Source organism: Gymnodraco acuticeps, unplaced genomic scaffold (genome assembly GCF_902827175.1).
Source record: "Gymnodraco acuticeps unplaced genomic scaffold, fGymAcu1.1, whole genome shotgun sequence".
In the NCBI taxonomy this organism is placed as follows: Eukaryota; Metazoa; Chordata; class Actinopteri; order Perciformes; family Bathydraconidae; genus Gymnodraco; species Gymnodraco acuticeps.
This window is the reverse complement of record NW_022989816.1, coordinates 220,513-228,568: the sequence shown is the minus strand read 5'-3', so window position 1 is coordinate 228,568 and position 8,056 is coordinate 220,513.

The window sequence follows — 8,056 nt, the reverse complement described above, 5'->3', positions numbered from 1 at the left end:
ATAAATGCAAACCGAGTCAAGCCGACTCCGGAGGTGGCGGTATGTAGAGGCGAAGTCACGCCCATCTACTTCCGGACCATGGGACCCCGGAAGCGAAACATTTACATTGAATTCAATGGAGAGAGAACACGTATCTTTTGATCCCGTTTGAATTGTGCCACGAACTACACATATGATGTTTGTCAATCTTAAACAACCATTTCCATGTCAAAAAAGTCACATTTTGTCGTAAAACTGCTGAAATATAAGACTGAAAAATACGATACTACAAAGACTACAAATCCCAAATCCCATTCTGGGTCGCGTAAGTGATGTCACAGGCATGCTCGGTGATTTATAATAAGACTCGTAATTAAAGCGAAGAAGAAGAAGATCTTATAACTGATTTATTCCCTCCAATAAATTATAGATCGCTAAAAATAAATTCACTTTTACAAGATGCCTGTGTGCTTTGTACCAGGTTGTAGTCATAAAAGTGATCATACCACTTGCTCCTTCTATCGATTCCCGTCTGATGAAAGGACCAGGAGTCGCTGGATCAGACATATCAGGTAATATCATAGGTAATATACATGTTGTGCATGTTCATGTGCATAGTCAAGTTAGCTACCTAGCTAGTAGCGACGAGTAGCGAGCACGTTAGTTAGGGCCCGAGCACGAGAGTGCTAGGACCCAACGGCGTCCTAGCACGAAGTGCAAGGATACCTATTGTTATTCGTGGAATTATTCTTATTTTTCTGCTGGCGTTTCCTGTTTTTGAGGCCTTTAGGACGCTGAAAAAGTTGTATAATTTTGCACAGATTCCAGAATCGGTGAAAACTACAATATTCTGGACTCAATGTGTTCAAATTGTCCAACATGCTCTCTAGCGCCACCTATGGCCATTTCCGTTTTGGAAAGATGTACAAAGTCGCACCGTAACTCCAAATGACCTGAAATTTTTCACACTTACTCGGGTGGACCTGCTCTACATATAAGGTCCAAGTACCCGTAAGCTCCGCCTACTTTATTTTTTTTTAAATTAGCATAATTTGAAAAACAGTTAAATATTCACTTAAATTTCAAATTTTGGTTTTTCAACACCAAACTCAGTATACAGTATCGCCGGAGGGTCAGACACATTATCGTAGGAAATGAGCATGTTCAGTCGATAAATGTGGCCCTCATTACTCTAAACGTGTTCGCAAAAAGGCGGGGCTTAGATAGAAATGCTCATAACTCATCAACAATGTACAAAAAAAACACACATTTTGGTGGTAATGTTCAATCTGTATTGGGGAATAGGCACAACAAGTAATTTCCATTTTGGACTATAGGGGGCGCCAAAACATGACAAATGTATAACTCATGAACTGATGGACGAAATATATATATTTTTTTTTAGACATACTCTGGGGATGAGTATGGACTTATATTTAAATTGTCACAACGAATGACAAATGTGGGCGTGGCCTGTACTTTTTTTTTTATGACGATGTGCTAAAATGTGTTTCGGTACGCAAAACTTGGTACACACGTCACAGCCCACGACCTTTTCAAGAATGTAAAAAAAAAACGTTATTTTTCTAAAATACTGCTCACTAGCGCCCCCTATTGTGTGGTAGTCTCATAGTTTCTCACAACTTCACGAATTTTGGCACAGACATTCCTCATGGAATTGAAGACATATTTGTACATACATTCCATTAGCCCCGCCCCCCAACAAGTCGGCCATTTTGAAATATGTGCGTTTTTCAGCCATTTTAAGCACATTCTTGCACACTTCTCCTAGGGGAATGATCGGAAAAATTCCAATCCAGGACACGTTCAGCCCCTATCCAATATGAAACTTAATTGAGAAGCACATTTTTGAAAAATTACTCGTGGAGGTCGTAAGCTAACAGCGAATACACCATTTTTGACGATTTACATGTCGCAAATTACTCCAAACTTCTCGGATATAGTTATTCCGATATTCACGAAACGCTGTATACATATTGCTATTATGATTGCACACATATTTCACATTGCCTTCCATTAGCCCCGCCCCCCAGAAAGTGGGCCATTTTGAAAAATGTGCGTTTTTCAGCCATTTTACGCACGTTCTTGCAAACTCCTCCTAGGGGAATGATCAGAAAAATTCCAATGCAGGACACGTTTAGCCCCTATCCAATAGGATACCTAATTCAGGAGCACATTTTTGAAAAATTACTCGTGGAGGTCGTAGGCTAACAGCGAATACACCATTTTTGACTATTCACATGGCGCAAATTGCTCCAAACTGGTCGCATATAGTTTTTCCGATATTCACGAAACGCTGTATACATATTGCTATTATGATTGCACACATATTTCAAATTGCCTTCCATTAGCCCCGCCCCCCATAAAGTCGGCCATTTTGAAAATGTGCGTTTTTCAGCCATTTTACGCACGTTCTTGCAAACTCCTCCTAGGGGAATGATCAGAAAAATTCCAATGCAGGACAGGTTTAGCCCCTATCCAATAGGATACTTAATTCAGGAGCACATTTTTGAAAAATTACTCGTGGAGGTCGTAGGCTAATAGCGAATATACCATTTTTGACGATTTACATGTTGCAAATTACTCCAAACTACTCGGATACAGTTGTTCCGATATTCACGAAACGCTGTATACATATTGCTATTATGATTGCACATATATTTCAAATTGCCTTCCATTAGCCCCGCCCCCCATAAAGTCGGCCATTTTGAAAAATGTGCGTTTTTTCAGCCATTTTACGCACGTTCTTGCAAACTTCTCCTAGGGGAATGATCAGAACAATTCCAATGCAGGACAGGTTTAGCCCCTATCCAATAGGATACTTAATTCAGGAGCACATTTTTGAAAAATTACTCGTGGAGGTCGTAGGCTAACAGCGAATACACCATTTTTGACGATTCACATGTCACAAATTACTCCAAATTACTCCAAACTACTCGCGTATACTTTTTCCAATATTCACGAAACGCTGTATACATATTGCTATTATGATTGCACACATATTTCAAATTGCCTTCCATTAGCCCCGCCCACCAGAAAGTCGGCCATTTTGAAAAATGGCCGTTTTTCATGCATTTTAAGGACATTTCTGCAAACTCCTCATAGGGGAATGATCGGAACAATTCCAATCCAGGACAACTTCAGCGCATATCCAATGTCATGCTACATTGAGAAGTAATAGTCCTTCGCTCAAACGGGTAGCTCGTAGGCTAACGGAGAATGTACCATTTTTGACCAATTATATGTCAGATAAGCTACTGAGGCCTGCCTGTTTGCCTGGCACATCAACTCTCACACACACACACACACACACACACACACACACACACAAACACACACACCTACTGTTAGTCCAACAACGCCCTTTGCTGGCGGCATATTCATTACAAAAGACACTCGCTAACCCTAACCCTAACCCTAACCCTAATGTTTATTTGTAGATATCTCCTAAAGCCTACAAATACAGTGTGACATGTAGGCCTGTTACATTTGTTATTGAGCGATATATATTATACACACTGTTCTGCTTTCTGCACTGACCTCAGCAGCTGTTCTCACTGTAACATCACCTAACATCCAGGGGACATGTGATTAGTGAGTAAACAAACGGTAAAGGGCAGAAAGTCTGATGCACATTTGATCATCTCAAATAACTTATAATCACAACGGGAACACTTTGCAGAGCTGTGCTTTGTTGACAGAAGTCCAGACATGCGTCACGCCTCTTTTAAACATCACTGTTGGCTGAAATCGTCTCAGGAGAATACTTCAGTGTACCCTCGGTTATAGCTCCTCCAGAGACACTCCTCTCTCCTCTAAATCAGTGTATCCTCGGTTACGGCTCCTCCAGACAGCCTCCTCGATAATCGATCCTCGACGACCCTTTAGAGAAATTTGTTTTCCTTCGACATCCGTTTCCGGGTCGCTGCCGGAGCACCTGGGAGTCTGGGACGCGAAAATTAGAGAAATGACAAACGGCTCATTTCCCAGGACTCGCGCGCGTCTGCTTGACGCCGGGACGACCTGCCGCCCTCCCCGACAGGCGCACGGACGCGAGGGCCCGCTCATCACTGCGCGCACAAGTGCGACCGCAGTTTTAATTAGCATTACTTTACTTAGCCTTGTCATTTTTAGTAGCCTTACCATGAAGTTATTATTTTATTACATGAAGTAAACCAACATTTTAAACAGTAAGAGTAGTCATGATGGTAAGTATTTCGTGAAACATTTGAAGCGTAGCCTACTGCGCCATCCACCGGGTGCTAAGGAAGCAGTCAGGGAGAGTCGCAGGCAGGCAGGGAGCTTTGCATGACATTCTTCTGGACGTGTTTCATTGTGATGACAGTAAGGGTGAGTCAATCTGTTTGTTGGAAAGACAGTAGTTGTGTGCTTACTGAGAGAAAATTATTAGAAGAGATAATTATTCAAAGTGTTGTTACTTTCAAGTGTTGTTACTGACCTTTTTCTCTTTTATTTTATTTACCTCACCTGTAACTGCTGAGACGTTGAGGAACATGCACACTGGACTGACCTGGCAACCTGATTTCCACTGTACGTATTTGGTTATGGTATATTATTTATATATATCAAAGGCACATTGCACCCCCCAGAGACACACATGTATTGAGTGTGATATTTTGCATAGGTCAAGTGAAATCATCTTTACATACTAGAAAACTGTAGGAGCGGCAACTTGTTTTGAAAATTGAATTTTTAATATCCGATAATAAAGTTGATCTGTTTTCTTTATTCTTCTCTCTTCCCAGCTCCACCCATCACCGTTCTCTGTTCCTGCAGGTCCTGCTTGCTAATCAATGCTTTATTTGTTTACACAATTACAAATGAAGTCAATGTATTGTATGACATGAAGTTGTGCTTCATTCTGAGTCAATAATAAATTAATTCTGCCTTCAACTGCAAAATGATTGTGGACTGCACCGACATCCATGTAGCTGCCCCCCAGTAAGATGAACCAAGCAAAGTTGACATAGTCAACATACAGCTGTGCTCTTAAATTGACATGAAGAATTTGTGAAATATTGGTAATTATTTGGAAAAAATGACGGACGATGCAGAAAACCTTTTTTATTTAGTAACAGTGGTCAGGTGAAGCATTTATCCCTACATATGTGTCACACTTAAAAGGCCAAACACACTGTTTGGCCTTAAGAGCTCTGTCTTACTTAGGGTTCAACTAAAACGCATACAAGCTGAATGTTACAAGTGCTTCACAATATAAATACAAGAGTGCAGACTGTTTAAACTATGGGTAGGGGGGGCTATTTGGCAGGTTTAAATTATTGTTAGTAATGAATTATATAATTTTCTCATTGTAGACGAGCAGACAGGGAACCAGATGAGAAAAGCCGAATATGCAGCTGCCATTTTCCTCATGGAAAAGAGAAAGGGCCAACTGTATTTGAGTGGACCAAAGAGAAAGGGAGCTTAGCGGTTAATCAGTCCAGCGACCAGAGCTACAGCAAAGGGCCAGAGTCTGCAGACCCCAAATTCTCCAACGTGCAGTCCGCAGACACCGAACCTGGACCCTCCAGTGTGCAGTCCAGTTGTTCCGCAGACCTGGCAGGGGATACTTGGATGCGAATGGCCAAAATATTCAGCAGCAGGCTTACCTGATGATGTAATCCGTATGGAAACAGGGCTTCCTGATCAGGCCATGTTTAAAAGGGTGGCGGGGTTGGTGGAGCGCTTTGAGGGCTCCATTGTCTATTTCGCTGGATGGAAAGTGGAGGGCATCCTGCTGGCAGACCAGGTCTTCATGGCCATGATGAAGATCCGGCAGAATTATCCTCACCTGCACCTTGCACAGCTGTTCCACTGCAGTACCGCAACAGTGGGTAATGTGGTGAACACCATGGTCCATCTGCTCCACAGGTTGCTGTTCAAAAAAATGATGTCCACTGTGCCCAGTAGGCAAAAAAAACAAAACAGCATGCCTGCTGCTTTCCAGTCCTCTGCCTTCAACTGCAGAATGATTGTCGACTGCACCGACATCCACGTGGCCGCCCCAAGTCAGATGGACCAAGCCAAGCTGACATACTCCACCTACAGAGGGATGCACTCCTTCAAAGTGCTCATCTCTGTGGCCCCAAATGGAGTCATCAACTTCTGCAGCCAACTCTTCCCGGGCTCTGTGTCTGATAAGGCCATTATGCAGCATTCAGGCATTCTGGAACATTTAGTGGCTGGCGACCTTATCCTGGCAGACAAGGGCTTCTTAATATCTGATATTGTGCCTGCGGGTGTGATTGTGAACATTCCCCCTTTCCTGAACAAGGGTAAGTTCACAGAGAGTGAGGTGAGAGCTACCAGGGAAATAGCCAAGAACAGGGTCCATGTGGAGAGGGCAAATGCCAGAATAAAGGAGTTCAGGATTCTGGACCTGATTCCTTGCCACCTCAGGAACACTGCAGATGTGCTGGTACAGCTTTGCTGTGCCTTGGTGAACCTGCAAAATCCCCTGATAAAGGAAGTAGCCAGCACCCTCACCGTTGACTAAGCCAGGGGTTCCCAAACCTTTCAGCCTGCGATCCCCGGGGGGAACATCCAGCTGGCCCGCTGCATCCGCTGAGACCAGCCCAAAGTCACACAACGGCTCTTTTAAGAGCCACCTACACCTTTTCTAAAGAGTTACAATCCTAAGTTATTATAATGATTACACTGGTTCATATTTTACTCAGTTTACTGAACTGTGATGCATGAAACCAGAAGGGGAATTGTTGAGGTTTACTGAAGTTACAAAGATATGAGTATAACAGGTCAGTGTAAAAACAAGCTTCTGTCAGTCATGAATCATTCAAACTATTTATATAACCATTAAATACAGTTATGTAGTAGTTCAGTAAAAGTAATTCTTTATTTATATGTCTTAAATATCCTTTATTTTAGAGGGGCCTGAGACTTAACATGTTCATTGCCCAAAACTGCACTGTAGTTATTGTGCATGTGACAATAAGGCCTTAATATTAGGGCTGCACGATATCAGGAACACATAACACGATAACACTTGCTATATTTGAACAAAAACGTACACATGCAGCATTATTACTTTTCCAACAACATGGGATTTATTGTTTATTAGTTAAATATCATGTGTGTGTGTGTGTGTGTGTGTTTATATGTCCTCTCTACTGGCCAACACAGGGAGCATATGCTGAGTGTAGAAGTTCTCCAGGAGGAGGAGATTTCCATGCCATGCAGGGTCTTTGGGGATGGGGATGATGATGGCCTCCTTCGTGGTCCACACAACAAAATAGCAGAGACTCCGGTCTGTGATGTGCAGCTGCCCTTGGACCTGGTGCCAGTATGGGTGATTCTCCTTGAGAACATAAGACCCACCCTCCTCACGGAGACAGAAGGATGGTAAGTCATGTGAAATCATCTTTACATACTAGAAAACTGTAGGAGCGGCAACTTGTTTTGAAATTGAATTTTTAATATCCGATAATAAAGTTGATCTGTTTTCTTTATTCTTCTCTCTTCCCAGCTCCATCCATCACCATTCTCTGTTCATCCGCGGAGAGAGGGCTTAGACTGACCTGAGACCAGCACACCCAAACACAACAGCTCTTTTAAGAGCCACCTACATTTTCAAAGAGTTGCAATCCTACGTTATTATAATGATTAAACTGTTTCATGTATCACTTAGTTTACTGAACCGTGATCAATGAAAGAAATTAGTGAGGTAGTGGTTTACCGAAGTTACAAAGACATTAATATATGAGTAACAGGTCAGTGTAAACACAAGCTTCTGTCAATTATGGATCATTCAAACTATTTATATACAAATATGGCATAAAGTTCTAAAACAAGTATTCGGTATATTCCTTGATAGCTTTTGGAGAAGGTTGTTTACTAAAATCTATCGTTTCAACTGTTTCACTTTATAAAAAGGGAACAGGTGAGTAGAGCATCATTGAGTTTCTTATTCTGTCAGTAAATTATCCAATGTTTTTCATTATTTTAGTCAACCCTAAACAAATTGATTGTACCTTTTTAATAATGACCTTACATGGTCGGCAAAGTTAAATTAACTTCA